The sequence below is a fragment of the Plectropomus leopardus genome, chromosome 14 (assembly GCF_026936395.1).
Source record: "Plectropomus leopardus strain MGB_pleo_1.0 chromosome 14, ASM2693639v1, whole genome shotgun sequence".
Taxonomy (NCBI): domain Eukaryota; kingdom Metazoa; phylum Chordata; class Actinopteri; order Perciformes; family Serranidae; genus Plectropomus; species Plectropomus leopardus.
Genome location: NC_142189.1, coordinates 5,816,632 through 5,832,840, shown reverse-complemented (window position 1 = coordinate 5,832,840; position 16,209 = coordinate 5,816,632). Strand labels below are relative to the sequence as shown.

Sequence of the window (16,209 nt, the reverse complement as noted above, 5' to 3'; positions counted from 1 at the left end):
ATTTTAGACTAGATGCAGGTGCAGTGAGAGCTGCTCAGCCTGTAGTTTGTAAAAGAGCGGAAGTGTCTCGTTTATGTCCCAGGATATGGATCAGGACACCGTCCATATGGTCACAAGGCGATCACTCTCCCCTCTGAGCCTCCTTCCACTCCCATATATGTCTGTGTAAACCAAGTGGAAGAACAAGGATTAAGTTCGCCTCTTCTGCTCGTCTGCTGTGAACTTTAAGACACAGATAAACAGTCGACTCTCTTTGATGAGTGCCAAAAGCCTTCGTGTGGAGCCACCGACCAGTAAACTTAAACTGGTAAATGAAATTAGCCATAGTAGGAGCCAGCCTTAGATGGCCATAACACGTGTGGCCTTCAGGTATAATCACTGACTTTTACTTAAAGGCTCTTCCAACTCTAATCTCCATGCATTATATAACAGCCAGGGAGATGTGTATCAGGCAGTGTTGTATTTTATCAACTGGCTGGCAGTTTCTGATGTCGCCCCAAGGCTTTTGGGAATGTTTTATACTAGCATTCAGAGAGAGAGGTCAGGGAAATATATTTTTTTTGCTGTTTTCAAGATCGTTTCTACAGTTTCTTTTTTTTCCTCTGTGCTGCATTTTTGTCGTCATTTTAGATGAAAGATTCTTTGTTGTTTTTTTTCTGTGAATTCTCTCCAGACATGTCTGCTATTCCTTTTGAAGTCCCGTTATCATGCTGTGCATATATTGCAGCATGATTTTTCAGGACTGTTTGTTTTATAAGAAAAGGGGGGGGGGGGTGTACAACAGGTATCTTTTATTTCTAGGACACTTTAAAGAGAAAAACTTCCGCTGTTTTTGAAAAAGGATTTCCTGTTTTCTTGCTTTCTATTCATTTTTTTAATACCCGCAGAGGATGTTATCACTTAGTGTGGCAGTGGGGATGCGATTCCTCTGTTTTGTATTTTCGGGCTGCAACTCAACACAAACAAACCTGTTCTCTCCTGCTTGTCCTTCATTTAACCTTTCCTTGTTGGGATGCATATTTGCACATTTTCTCTCTTCCTAATAGCTTCTCTGCTGTCTTCTTCTCTCCAATTTCCATAATCTCTCGGCGTTTGCCTCCTGCCTTGAGGTACACATGTACACTAACAGCAGAGGTGGGCGTATATCTGGACAGCTGTACTCGGCACTGTCGGTTTAGCAGACTGCAAAAGCTCATCATCAGGATGCACGAGTCACATCTTTTCCCCCTCCTCCTCCTCCTCCTCCTCTTCCTCTTCTTCCTGCTTCTCCTTGCGGGTTAATCACCGTCACAGGTCAGACTTTAGCCAGAAAATGACAAGCGGGGTCCTGGTAAAGCGTGGTGGATTACATAAATCCCGTCGTTGGCAGTGCAACTCATTCTTAGAGGAAGACCAGGAGGGCGCAGTTTCCTCAGGGGGATCCCCGGGCAAAATGGTGACGCACACAATAGGAATTTTCACAATAGACCCAGCTGATTTCACTGCCTGTATTCAAGGTATTTAGAGACTTGAGGCCGTCTCAGACAAACTCTGGAAGGCTGGCACTGCATGAGAGGTCAGATGCAGCTGCAAAGGTGCTTTAGTTAACCAGGACGCTTGTTCTTCAAGTCTATCTTTAGGTTTTGTGTGAAAGTTTAGTGGAAAAACTGTGGCCTTGCAGTACAGTCAATCCTAGGGGCTCTAGTAGTGAACATGCTCCAACAAGCTAGTCTTTGTTAACACCGCTGGTTTGGCGTTGTGTCTGGAACAAATAACCTGTTCATAATATCCATCAAGTGTATAATTACATAGAAAAACCCTCAGAGGTTTGGCAGGAGTGTGTGTTTGTTGTCTCATAGTGTAGTACAATGACTGTAAAGTGCATGAGCTTAGTAGACTGAGAGGTCGGTTTGGGCACAGAAACCTGGCGCCAATTTGACACTGTTTTTTTTTTAAAAAAAAAAAAGATTTTTCAAATCCACAAAGTCTTGCAATTACATTAATACATTTCTTGCTAATTTGCTAATTGCTTTTCTTCCTGTGTTTTTAAAAGAAGTTTTCTGCATTATTTATTTTAAAGTTTAAAAACATTTAGGTGCTGGTTTTAAAGGTACTGTCTGTAAAGAAAAAACAACAGTACCCAACCCCAGATACTGATTTGATGTACATAATGGAAAAGAGTCTGAAAAAGGGTTATAAGAATGACAGCTTCCGTAACAGATACTGGCAAACTGCCCTTGAGCAAGCCCTTAATCTCCCAGCACAGGGTTCAGGTTGTACTACACAGCTCCCAAGTGAATCTGGAAACAACTTTGTGAATGTGAAGCAAAAACAAAAAAACACGGACAGCATCAGCCAGAGTCTCCTGAATCAATAATGGTAAAACAATAAAAAATAAAACACTGAAAAATCCAAAGGGAAATTGAAAGCATTACCTGCTCTTGCTGCTTGTAGACTCTGAAGATTTTTTTTATGCACGGTGAAAAGTTTTCTCCAAAGTAATAAACATTCATAAGAGGAGGGCAGGAAAAATCTCTGGTTCCCACCAGAGTTGGCATAGCAACAAACACGGCCCGTATGAATCCACCTTTCATGCACTATGGTATGAAAAGAGTCTGCAGTGATATTGTAAATATACAGTGGGAATTATATAATCTCATTTACATACATTTTACAGTTGCTGCATAGTTTAAGAGTTGTTAAGTGTTTCCACGGAGATATTCGGTCAGGAATTTGGAACAAGGAATGCAAACGAGAGAGAGAGAGAGAGAGGTGAAGAGGCTGGCGGGAAACCTGGAGGAAGGATTAAGAGTCCTTTAATGTTCAGTAGTGGAGGAAGGAAAGAGGAGGAAGAGGAGGGGAAGGAGATGGTTCCTGTCTGGCAAACAAACTGAGCTCCACTTCTGGATGAGAATCTGTCCCTACCATCCTTCTCTCATTTGCTTTCCTCTCTCTTCACATGCAAATTGGTAGTATTGAAACATTTTAAAATTACATGTTAAGATATCAGCAAACAGATCTCAAAACGATCGCTCATTATGTTCGATTTAATCCTTGATGTCCCTGAAACTCTGCGTCGTTATTTCATCCTTCACCCATATCTAGTTTTGATACACTACCCTGCCGCTTTTAAATATTCATGCAGGCATGACTTACAGTCCATCAGATTCTGAAAACACCATTTCGGGATCCCTTCATTCTAAACTACTTATCAATTTCTCTGTTTTAGTTATGTTATGACAGAAGTTCTTGAATGTCTGGTGCTTCAGGACTTCCACCAGCTCTCTTCTAAATCAATGAATGGACACATTCCCGATAATGAAGAGAACACCTTTCCTTGTCACTACAGTAAAAACATTAATGCAATTTTTCAATAGCAAATTCCTAAAATCCCTACTGAAATCTATTTTCACACTAAACAACATAGTCAAACCCACAGCCAGTCTGGTGTATAACACAGGGTAAGCAAATTACTATAATTTGTTTACCTTTTCTAAATATTGGATGTTTTAACTCGCAGGCAGTAGTGCTTCTAATGAACTTTCCAGCTTTGAAAACAAAATAAGTACGTGGCGGCAGATGTTTTAGTTGCGGTTGGCTGCCACACATTATTTAGGGAAATTCTATAACATAACATTGTAATTACTGACACAAATAATAATATTAAATGTGTAGCATATTAACTTGCTATAGCAGTAGTGCTGGCTTGAATACGTTTTGGTCACTTGAGCCTTGATGGGAAATTACAGCTTATCGGCAGCCAAATTTTTATCCAGGTTTTGGTATAAAACTTAACACAGACTGTCACCATGTCTCACTGCTGCCTCTATTTTGAACATTAATTTTTCTAAATCTGTCCATTTTAGGTCCCACAACCTTATGGAAATATGGCTTAATTATTAATGTACAAAACTTAACAATGAATACTTTTTATAAGCAGAGAGAGAGTAATCACATGCACATCACACAGGAGTGAGGTCATGAAAAAACACTGTACATGAGGAAAAAAGTAACACCTGTATTCTTCATGCCACACAAGTTTAATGAAGACGTTTCAGTCCTACTTGGATCTTTGTCAGGTCAAAATATTCAATGAAACCACATCTATATTTATACAAATTTCACACCAATAGGTTGACAGTCTCTATGGTGGCAGCTGTGGTTAACCATCTTTACCACTCAGGGTGGTAAAAGCATGCATAAAACTAAATGGTAAGAATACCTGAATATCTTTCCCAAAACAAAAGACAAATACTTAAGTATTCCAATATCTGTTCAGGAAAATGAACAGTTATACTTTGATTTACACTTGCCTGTGATCGATAAGTCTGGCTGGTAAAGTGAAAGGGTACATTTGTAGTCCACCAATGTCCGTGTGAGGAGAGTAAGATTTTTGAATAAAACTCAGGCTTCCTGTCCTTCTCCTCTTGTGACTTGAGTGTTTTCCTCCTCCCATCTCTCCTGGAGGTTTCTCTCCTCACCTTCCACCCTGGCATCAGCTGCTGTGACGTCTCAAAATTGACTCCGTCCTATCACAGACCGTATGGCATAAACGGGGGAAAAACATGACAGTTACAGCTTGTTAAGAGAACATATCTGATTTCAGCAGCAACCTAGGCTAATGTGAGCCAAATCCTAATGTGGCTGAGCGCGTTGTCGGCATTTTCAACCTGAATTAGGTCCCTCTCACGTCTCCGGCTCACGTCCACCTCGTGTAGGAGGACTGATCTGTCTCTGACCTCTCTGGGCAGCAGGCTTTTAAAAAAAGAGAGGAGCAGAAAATAGAAAGAAAGAGTGAGACTGAGATGTACAATGCTGCACAGCCCGCCCATCTCTCCCTCTCTCTGGCTCTCTCTCTCTCTGCGGCTTCCTCTCTGGTCTCTGTTTGACCAATGAAGCCCACCGACACGCTGCCTCGTCTTCCCTCCCCTCCACGTCCTCCCCTCAGGAGAAACCTGATCCACGAGGTGTCTCTTTACATTTTTCCAGCCCCACTCGCTACAAACAAGCCACAAGAAGGAGCGTGGGTTCAACCAAACTTCTGTTGTCCACATGTTTGGCTCAAATCAGCTCACACCGCAACGTTCATGACTTTCGTTTTCTTCTGTTGGTGCCTAACAGGGAGAGGAAACCTGATTAAGTGAGTGACAGTATTCATGAATGTGTGTGGAGTGTGTGTCGGGGGGCGCTCAGCAGCTAGTACAGGAACATTGAGTGTTAAAGTTAGCCTCTGCTGTCAAGGGCTGTCGCTGCTACCAGCCGCCCCAGCCTGTCGTGTGTGTGTGTGTGTGTGTGTGTGTGTGTGTGTGTGTGTGTGTGTGTGTGTGTGTGTGTGTGTGTGTGTGTGTGTGTGTGTGTGTGTGTGTGTGTATGTGGCAGATGGAAAGGTAGACTTAAAATGGACTGGGAATGGTAACAGAAGAAGAGTGTTTTCACTGGCTGAGAGGAGAATGGAAAGTTCACAGGTGGAACGAGTACATTTTAAATGTATGATTTCATGTGGAAATATGTGTTTGTGTGTGTTGGAGCAAGTGTTGACGTTCTACGAGGGTGGATTCGTTCTGTGAATGAGTTTCAAACCTGTTCTGAATTTGAATCAGATCCAAAGAAAGAAGCAGAAGTTCATTAAGAAACAAACCTTTTTGACTCTTAAAAGTGAAGTTTGGGCCTGCTGAGCTTCCATCTGCTTTGCTGTCAGCATGTTCCAATTCACAAATATAGTGTTTACAGCATCTACTGCAAGAGTCTTAATGACTGATCATTTTCATTCTTAAGTAATCTATCAAATATGCTCTTGATTTAATTGTGTAGTCTGTATAATGTCTGAAAATATTGAAAAAATACCTGTCATATTACCTGCAGTCCAAGTATAGACTTTATATATCTTGTTTTGTTCAAACAAGAGTCTAAAACCCAAAGAAATGTAAATTACAGTTATGTAAAACAGAAAAATACACACTTGAGAAGCTGTAACCAGTCGAAGTTTAGCATTTTTACTTGTCAGTTGACCTAAAAACAACTTTATTATCAAAGTCTGTCGATTCACAGATTAACAATAGATTAATTACTTCAACTCTGTTGGGGTGAATATTTCTTTTTATTTATTTATTTATTTAAATTTCTCAGTATATCAGGAGTCTGCACCAGGATTAAACAGAAACTTACAATAAGCAAACTTGAAAATAATAAATGAAAACTGATATACGATAATATAATTTCTATCAGTTTAAATGGAAAGATTGTGGCACATGTGCTGAGATGATGCTTGAGATTTTGTACTGACAGTTAAAGCAATATTTTTGATACAATTTTGCTACAAAAACTCTTCTTTTCAGTAAACAAAACAAGCCAGACCTCTTAAAATTCAAATGATGTCTAGATGCAAGCAGTCAGAAGAACTTAAGGTTGCACTTTTAATTTAATCAGTCAAAATCTAATTAAAATTGCAATGTGAGTGCATTATTCAAATCAGAGGAGCTACAGGTTTGTTTTTTCTTTTTTTTTGATTAAGGTAAAATGTGTCACAACAAACCATCATAAATTATGAATTGTGATGTCTTAAAATCATAATTCAGACATAAGAGAACATGATTGTTTGGTATAGACCCCAGCATTTTTATTTTTATTTTTCAGTGAAAACAAAGTGCAAAAGTAACATTCCGACTACATTACAATTGCCATATCAGTTAAAAAAATATATAATATAATTAGAATTTTTAAAAATATTTTGAGATAGTGCAGCCCAAATGTTACAGTATGTATTGAAATTCAGACCTAATCAATAAAATTGAAATAAAACCAACCTGAATCCAACTGCTGGAAACGTCGATCATCACGTACAGATGGAGACACGTCATCTCTTGACGCCACACAAATGCTTGTCATGGCTCTTGTGCTGTCAAAGTGCAGCAGCTGCAGGTGGTGATTGAGCTGAGGTGAAGGACGGGTGTTGTGTTGTGTTGAGTTTGATTCAGCAGTGCTCATGTCTGGTGGAATTCCTGCGATGTGAGTCCTGAGAGCGACCCGGCGCTCTCACCTGGACTCGTGAATGCTGTCTTTGTGTGAACTGTTGCAGAGTAGCTTTTACATCTCAGACTTTGAGCTGATGCTCTCAGAACAGCGTCCAACTCAACGAAGGTTTTGACGTGACACATCAGCTGTCAGCGGGTTCAAACCTGTGACCTGTCAGTTATGTGAGGGTCTGTACAGCCAGTACCAAAAAACGCTGCCCTGCCACCATGGATACTGATGTCTCAGAGATAAAAATAAATATTCAAATTAATTGATTACTAAGCAAGAAAAGTGGAAAAGTTAAAATGTTTAATCCCTTCAAGCTGCCTGTACCTTTAAATCTAGAGTGGTTGTAGGGTTATTTTAAGACCTGTTTTTTTCCATTTGGTATCTCAAATCTAGGCAAAGAAATCGCAATCTCACAAAAGCTTTTCAGTTATTGATCAAAAAATAATGAAAATGCCAAACATCTGTAAGTTTCGGTATCCCCGATGTGAGGGTTTGCAGCTTTTCTCATATTATTTTAACCTGTAATTCAGTTAAAATAGCATATAAATTATTGGAAGATGTCCATATTTTCTTGAAAGATCTGCCAATACTTTTCTTGATTCATCTATCAGTCATTTGGTCCATAGAATATCAGAATATAATGATAATGCCCAAAAAGCCAAATTCAAATTGCTGACCAACAGCCCAAAACACAAAGATGTTACTATCACAGCCACAGAAAACCCGGAACATATTCATATTTTAGAAGCTGCAACCAACAAATATTTGCCAATTTCTTCTTGAAAAGTCATGAAAAACTTCAGAAATGTCCAAGAAAATATGTGGGAATGCTGTATTAGGAGGGGTATCTTTAGCACAGTTCTTCACTCAAATTACTTTTAACACTTTACACATTTTCTACCATCCCTGCTGTGCATGCAGCACTTAATTGTAAGCAAACAGGAGATTGGCATCATATGACATTTAAAGTGCCACTTCAGGCACTTTTCTCCGCATAGTGCTGAGGTGGTATAAAATAAATAAAACCCTGTAAATGTACATTGAGTTTTTGAATCAGACAGGCACATATTTACCAAGTATTTTAATATAATGAATCTTCGCACGTAGGCGTTTCATTCGCCAACGCAACAAGCATCATTAGCATCATTAGCATTTACAGCTCAAGTAGGAATAGAAACCTTACACTGGAAGGCTGGGTGATGTTTTCAAGTTACTGATTCAAAGAGGACACAAGATGCTGTCATTGGATTTTAGGGCAGTTGCTGAAGGTGTTCTTTGTTTAAGGGTATTAAAAGTGCTCCAGGGCACACTTAAAGGGTAGATTCACAATTTGGCAAGTCCCAAATGAGAGATTTTTCTTGCTGTGATCACTCCTCCTGCTAATACAAGCCTTTAAGGACTCACTTCCCAATATGCATCATAGTTAAACTGTTGAATACATTTTGCAAAGAACAAGAATTATAGATTTTATCCTACATTATCCCTTTTTACAGAGATTGTGCTATAGGGACACTACGCATTTTTACACAGAACCAAACAACAGTGGCATCGTGCAGCTCCAGTGTGTGATTTTAGACAGCATGCCAGCATGGCAGAAGCCAAAGAGGCTTGACGTTTAACACTACAGCGCCTGCCTCGAGTGAAACATATAACATACGCTTATTGTTATAAACAATAACAACGACATAATGCCAATTACAATCACTTACTGATCTTGTTATGTGGCAGCTGACTGCTGGCTGTTTTACACAGATGTTGGTTTGGCACTGTTAACTGCCTCAATTTTTGGCTTATGGCAAAATCAAACAACTTTTAGTTGATTGTCAAGACGACCTGGGAATGAGACTCAACAATCAACTATAAGGTGCATAATGTTGCTTTTAAGGCGGAACAACTCTGTCCTTGCGATTTGACCTTTTCATACAGATTGGCGAGGCGGCATAATGGTGTCGTCTTGAGCTGACAATGTAAAAAAGGCTATTGAAAGCGCATTTGGAAGGGATTATTTAAGGGCCAGTATGAACAGGAGCACTGATTACAGTGAGCAGATGTGTTCATATGGGCAACTGTCAATTATTTTAAGACCCATTCTTGAATGCAGAAATGCAAAAAGCCTTACTTTTATGTGTAGCTGAAAAAAGATATATAAAAAAGAATCTTACCAGACCTGATGATGCTACCTGCAGTGTTTGCTCTCATTAGGAGCTTACAGGAGTCTCAATTCCTGTCACTGAGGTATAAGTCAAACATTTAGTACCTGTGATGCCTTGTTACCTTAACACCAGAGTGAAAGTGACAAGGGCCTTCGTAACTCTGCCATCTGCCGTGTTGTTGGCTACAGGAGCTGGGGCAAAGTTTACCCCGGACGACTCCATGCGTTAATGATTGACAGCAGCCTGGAAAAGACGCTTACATGAGTCTTGAGAACATGTAGAGACGCAGGTAGTTTGTATTTGGGTTATTATCTACATGGAGTTTTTCCATGACACAGATCCTGACCCTTAAACCTGAGTTGTAAGAACATTCCCCTCAATGTTTTCATAATATCAAACTTTGACTTCAATACAATAACAAGTCTGTTATCTGATCTTCATTCTACTGCAGTACAGTTACAAACAAGGAAATATCAAACTGTGTTACAGCACATACCTGGACAAGTGGCTGGATTTAGTTCTGTTTTTGCATTTAGCTAAAAAGATAAGTGTATAATCAAGAGAAAATGAAGGGCTGCAATTCCTGAAACCAGTTAAACCTTTGAAGCCATAATATAACACTTTTTGAAAACAAGAAAAATACATTCTTCTTATAGGCCTGTCACAGTACCACAAACATTTAAATTTAATCATTAATTATCTGCCTCAAAAGTAAATAGCTACTTTATGGGTTCATGAAGTTTTGTGTGTATATAAACATAAAGCCTACAGTTTATTAACATATTACTCCTCTATTTTGTTGTTGTTCAGCACTTGGACATGTGAGATATGATGGTTTGATTTTGTGGTAGGCTATTTGTCCCGCCCTTTTTCTATTGTTATTGGACCGCTGGATAAACAGTGACACAGTTAAGTGTATCAGTTTACCCAAACTTGAACATTTTTCAACTTTCGACCAGAAACAAAGCACCAAACATGCCGCATTTAGCGTAGAATAGATGTTCGGTGCCTCTTCATGCTGCTGGCATTTGTTACATAGTGCAAATATGCAACACTTCCATTTCAAAGAATTAACAAAATACCATGGCATTTAACAGTAGATTATAATACTTGTAGGCATATATGCTGCCCTGTCAGGTCCAGGAGAACTTAAACAAGTATTGTCATTAGTATGAGTTCTTGTGACATTTATACCTTTAACAAATGAAAGATTGAAAGCATAAAACACACAATGAGGGATTTTGCAGCTTTGACGAGTAGCTAATGGTGGCAAATTTGAGTCAACTTGAGCTAGATATTAGTTTTTAACTGCCTTTATTGAGTCAGTTTATTGACTTTATCCCTTTTCTCTACTTGTGCTTCTGTTCAACTGCAGTATGTTTTCACATTTACCACTGTGGCATAATCATAATACTCTAACTTTAGTCCACTTACCAAGAAAAACATATCAGCTTTTCTCTGTTGTATATTATTGTAAAAATGAATATCGTTGATTTTTAAACTGCTGGTTGGACAAAACAAGAAATTTGGACTCTGAACTTGTAATGGGCATAATTGCAGCCAGAGAGCTCTGTATTGCATGTCTTGCACCAGTTTTGGTAGATTGTGAATTCAGGTCAGCGTGTGTTTGATTGTTGCATCAGTTGCCATGGTGACAGCTGTTTAGCTCTGACTGGTACGGTCCACTTTCCTCTCTCTTTCTTCTTTTATCTTTCCAGTCTGCATGTTTACATCTTCAAAGTGACGTTAAGGAATGGTGGCTTGTTGAATATATTTGGCTCATCTGTAAGGCTTCATCTTTGTTTCTCTCTTTCCACTAGACATGAGGTACATTTTTAGATTTTTTCTGTAAATTCCTACAAACAGCCTGAATTTAAGAGTTTAATATAACAGTAGAATATATTGTCCACTCTTGCAGCAGGAGTCACATTAAAGTTTGCATTGTGCTGCATGTCTGGCACTTGACACTGCTTAGGTGCAACAGCCATATGCATGTTCATGTGTACATGCGTTTGAATGCCAACGCAGCGTAACGATAGTTGACCAGTTGATCGGTGCCAGCTTCCTGTGGAGATTTGCATCGACAGCTGATAACGGCCATGTTGCCGGGTCCACGTCTGTTCTCCGGTTGCCGTTGTTGTTGTTTTTGTAAGACTAAACAGATGTCATGACAGTCAGCATTTCACTGTAATCCTTTATGTAATGTTTAACCCCAGTGGTTTATAGGCCCCAGTAGTGACAGCAGTGACTGCTGGGAAACTGTTCATCTCGACAGGAAACATGACACACACTTTCTGCTCTGATGACAGGGCCTAATGTTTGACTTTATATTCTGGTAGTTTGTTTAACTGAAGGTTGAAACAAATTTGATTTATTAAAACGTTCTCTGCGCCAGATTCTCAAGTCAATAAACTCATATCCATAAGCTATCAAAAGCAAGCTTTATTCCTATTTTCTAATCTGTATTGTGTTGGCAGTTGAAAAAAATCTTGTCTAGTGAATAGTCTCAGTCCCTCCAGGTTGTTGTGATCATCAGTGTTTCTAGGTGTGTTTGTGTAATGAAATTGTGGGTTAAAAAATTGCAAAAACAGTTGCAAAATGTTATGTATAGTTATTAAAAATTTAAGGCATTTGTTCCCTTCAGTAATAAAACAGCACTCTTCTGAGTTTGTAATTTAAGCTACACTAACCTTACCACTAACCGTGCATATCAAATCTTACTCAGCTCGAGTATTGCTTCGCACTGTCTCTAGTAGTAAAATGTATCAGTAAATGTGAGACATTTGTGTTGCACGTCTGCATCTTAACAACCAGAAAGAAGTGAGTGAGTTTGGGGATGTTATGTTATGTGCTATGATTGGTGAACCCCTCATGAAACTAGCATGATTGGTCAAATTTGCAGAAAAGTTTTGGTGATTGGACATCATTGCAAGGTTGTGCTGAATTCAGGGGAATTGGTTGACATCACAGCACCCCGAGGGGCGGTTACAGTTAGATAACATTTTATCAAATCTAAATTGATTCTGCTTATAGAATATATTTTGTAGAATCTAGTTTGAGGTGTCAGCATTTATAAAAAGTAAAAAATAAACAACTAAATCTCATAGATTAATTTGAGATCTGTTAACATTATTTGTTGTCCTTGGTCAAGCTCAGACACTGGCTAAAAGAGAGCTTGTTAATCAAACAGTCATAGTCTTTTTGCCACTTAAATTACTGCATTAAAGTTCATTCGTTGCAACAGGTAAATTGTGCAGCTTTGAACATTACTGTGGCAAAAATGACATTATGCGACGTCATAAAATTAGATGATGAGAAGTGTAATATTTTGCATGCTACTGATATAAAAACAGGGACTAAACATTTGGCATTTGGCAGATTAGGCAAGTTAGCTTCAGTATCCTGGAGAGAATATCTTATCTTTTAAATTGCGCTTTATTTTTATGTATTTATCAGCTAGTCCTAATTTAAAAAAAAAAAAAAAAAACTCAGACAAAAAGGTTAATCTACCAACAATTCAGTCCCTAGAAGCCTGCTTTGAGGGGTGAAAAGTGGCTTTAAAAAACTTAAGATGAGGCGTCTTTAATCCCTGACTAACAATAGAAGACTGGTTGGTTGTTCTTGGCAGCTGAAGCTGGGTGCGGCTGAAAAGCAGCAACTTTCTCCGGGTAAATAAGGTTAATTAGAAGCCACCAGCAGTGAGGAGAGCAAAGGTCACACCCACAGCGCCTTGACATTCCTCCATCAATAGCCCTGCATGTCTCCCTGATGGTTTTACTAATCTCCAGTCGGCCTTAACCTCCACTGTTTATACCTTTATGATGGCTAAACCCGTGAGTGTGTGTACATACATTACACCGTCACAGCCGGTACATAATATCCTACAAATTGACCTTCAGGCAGCGGGGTCGAGTCATCTGCTGATTGCATCTGTTGGACTCTTTCTCTCTCCTAATGTAACTCAAGCCCGCCGCTCTCCCGGTCACACACACATACTGCTTTTATAGAGAAGGGGCTTTCCCCCCTTTACACTGAGTGTGTGTGGACTGTTCTTAAAGAGTGTGTAGCCTGGTCGTCTTACACTTTCCTAGACTTGAATCTTTGCAGTGCTGTTTGTAGAACGCTATAACCTAAAAATAGCACCAAAGTATTTTCCATTAATAAATAAGAAAGTAACTTTTTGACCTGCTGATCATTGTTACTGTTATAGTCTTAAATTCACCAGCCAGTGGTGAAACAATGGTTTTATCTTGTGTTTACTTATGTAAACTTAGGAAACATCTAAAAAAACAACAAAAAAACCCTTCAGATCTCTGAGCACTTGTACTGCAGCACTAAACTGCTTTTAGTTGTTTGTTTAAAAGGTATACACTCTTAATTGTGTGGTTTGAATGCACTTATTGTAAGTGGCTTTGAACCAAAGCAGCTACCAAATTAATGTAATATAACTCTAAACTACACAATTTAAATAATTCTGCTGTAACTTGGAGGGATGCACCGTGTGAAATTTTGGGACTTTAGAGATGTTTAAATAAAAAATTTGGACATTTTTGTGCCAGGGAAACAAAAAAACATACACTATAAAAACAATTGTTTTAAAGTCATTCAGCCCGTCATTATAAGACCTTTTAATGATTACAAATTGAACCATACAAATTTATAAAAGAACCTTGAAGATAACCTTTCACACTACTCTCTACTACTAAAAAACACAGCTTTAAAAGCCTTTTCACCATATATCCAAATTTCCTCCATAATATCTTAATTATTTTGCTGTGGATACATCAACATATTTGTCCTTAAAACTATCTATTTTTCATCAAAAACAACATCTTACAAGATTAGATTTGAACACTTCAATGAGAACGTTTTAATCTACCTTTGCCCAATGCTCATTTTTATTAAATAGCGCTTGACATTAACTCGCTTTCTTCCAGCTGATTTCAGCTTGGATTTGTTGTTCACTGTGTAGCTTTATCAGGGAAACAAAAGGGTGCGTCCCTGGAAGTGTTGATAGTGAGTTTACTGCGTCCAGACGATGACCACAGGAAGACTGTGCATGTCTGTGTATGGACTGTATGTCCACAAACAGGACGCCATTAGTCTCGAGCCCTACTTTTTAAGCACATGCAAGACTGACGTCACACACAAGAGTAAAACGTCTGCCACTGCTGTCTGTGAATGTTTATTAAAATCTAATTTGCTGATGACAGTCAACAAAGCGAATATCGGACAATAACAATGTCGAGCTGATAAATTACATCCCCAGTAACTTCTTCATTTTCTATACAAATCAGTGTGGTTACACTATGAAAATTAAGACAGAGAATGATACTTATAATTACACACTGCAAATGATGTTTTTTTAACTTCTTCACCCCCCAAATCCTTGGAATTTCCAGCTTTAATGCAACATAATTTTTAATAAACATCCAGTAATAGCTATTGACCTGCCGAACCTGCAGCTAGCAGAAAAACATAACATTTGCCCAGATTTTTACCAGCATTTGGCTCAGTTCAGCACAGTATGAACTGTGTGAAGTGATGAAGAGTTGTGGTCTGGCCACAGTGTCCAGCGAAGTCATTTTCTGTGAGACTGAAACTCATGTTGTCAGAAAACTCTGCAGTCTCTTGACTTAGGCAGCGCCTTGTAGAGAACCCCAAAAGCTACACTGTGACCTTGTCTCTATTTGTTTCATTTGTTTTTTCTTGTAGAAGTGAGAGCGAAGGCTTTGGTTCAGTTGTAGGATCTATGTCAATTACTGCTCTTTTTTTGGTTTCCAGCCTCGTTTTTCCAAAACCATGTTTTCATGCCCTACCGTGTATTTTTACTGCATCAACATTAGCACATGCACACAATTTGACAGTTCTTTTCACCCTTAAAATTACTTTGCAATCTGTACAAAGTGACATTTTAAAAACGTGTTGTTAGCTTGCAGTTTTGGAGAAGGCCTGCGTTTACTTTTGATGACAGCTCTTCACTGTGGACAGAACATGTGAGCTCTGTAAAAACTGCCAAATCATGTTTGGCTACTAAAATAATCAGTGGCTGATTTGAGACTTCCCACTTAAGATTTGTTAATCACGTTAAGCCTTTTAAACGCCATTGAAATCTTTCTCAAAAAGAGATGCGTACATATTCAAGCAGCTAAATCCTGACCCTGTGTGCAATAGGTTGATGCTGTTATGTAATTAGCCCAACTTAAAGGAGTTCCTGTGGTGAGCCATCCGACTGCTCTCTCTCCCATGCTGTGACTCGTTAAGCTTTTTTCCACCATTAATTAAGCAGCAGCGACTTCTCTCTTCCTCTGCCAAGGGAGCCCAGATGAGAGTCTCTTCCAAAGCTGAGAAACAGAACAGAGCAGGCAGGCAGGAAGGAGAAAATCAGGGTGAGGCTGAAGCCAGAGCAGAGCATCAGTGTTTCCACAGGACGGGGCCGCACTCATAAAGCATCTCAGAATAGTCGTGTTGATATGAGACCAGTTAGCTTCATAAGAAATACTGATGCTTTTATAGGTCTCTGACCTGGTGTCAACAGTCACCCTCGAACACCATTTCCTAGAACACTAGGCACGACTAAATCTGCACCACTACAGGTTTGTATATAGTAACGGACACGTTTTGTGCAGCAGAATTTTCGGTCCAATTCTGGCTTCGGTGATGAAGATTCATCAATTCATGTTCCACTTCTATGCATTGCATCAAACCAAAGCCATTGTGGGTATTGTGCAAAATTTCATAGATTCCCATAAATATAGCGCTACTAATCAGGGGTCGACATGATATCGAATATACTCGTGTTAACGTATTGTATTTGCAGAGCTCCAGTTGCTATTATACCAGTGCGACTTGCAAATATTTGTAATATATGAACTCTTGACTGGAAGCTTAAAGTCTACAGCGAAAACATCGACACTTCCGGGCTGGGACGCGCTTGGTCCTTCAAAAATAAAAGCACTATGGGTCAATAGTGTATTCAACTTTAATTTTATTGTAACTGTAGTTCAATCAGTATTTTTTTTTAGTAGTAAACAGTTGAAAGGACATTTAAAAGTAT

The 16,209-nt window shown here is 39.0% G+C and overlaps 1 protein-coding gene across 7 annotated transcripts in view; it reads left to right on the top strand.

The window, feature by feature from the left end:
* Positions 1–16,209, top strand: part of ppp2r5eb (protein phosphatase 2, regulatory subunit B', epsilon isoform b) — a 61,826-nt gene that overhangs the window by 19,056 nt on the left and 26,561 nt on the right. Inside the window, exon 1 of one of the 7 annotated variants that reach the window (XM_088087882.1) lies at positions 4,978–5,119. The exons of the other annotated variants lie outside the window; for them this stretch is intronic. The gene's annotated coding sequence lies outside the window, so the exon portion shown is untranslated. Of the gene's footprint in view, positions 1–4,977; positions 5,120–16,209 lie in introns of those variants that run through there. 7 annotated transcript variants of the gene reach the window in all.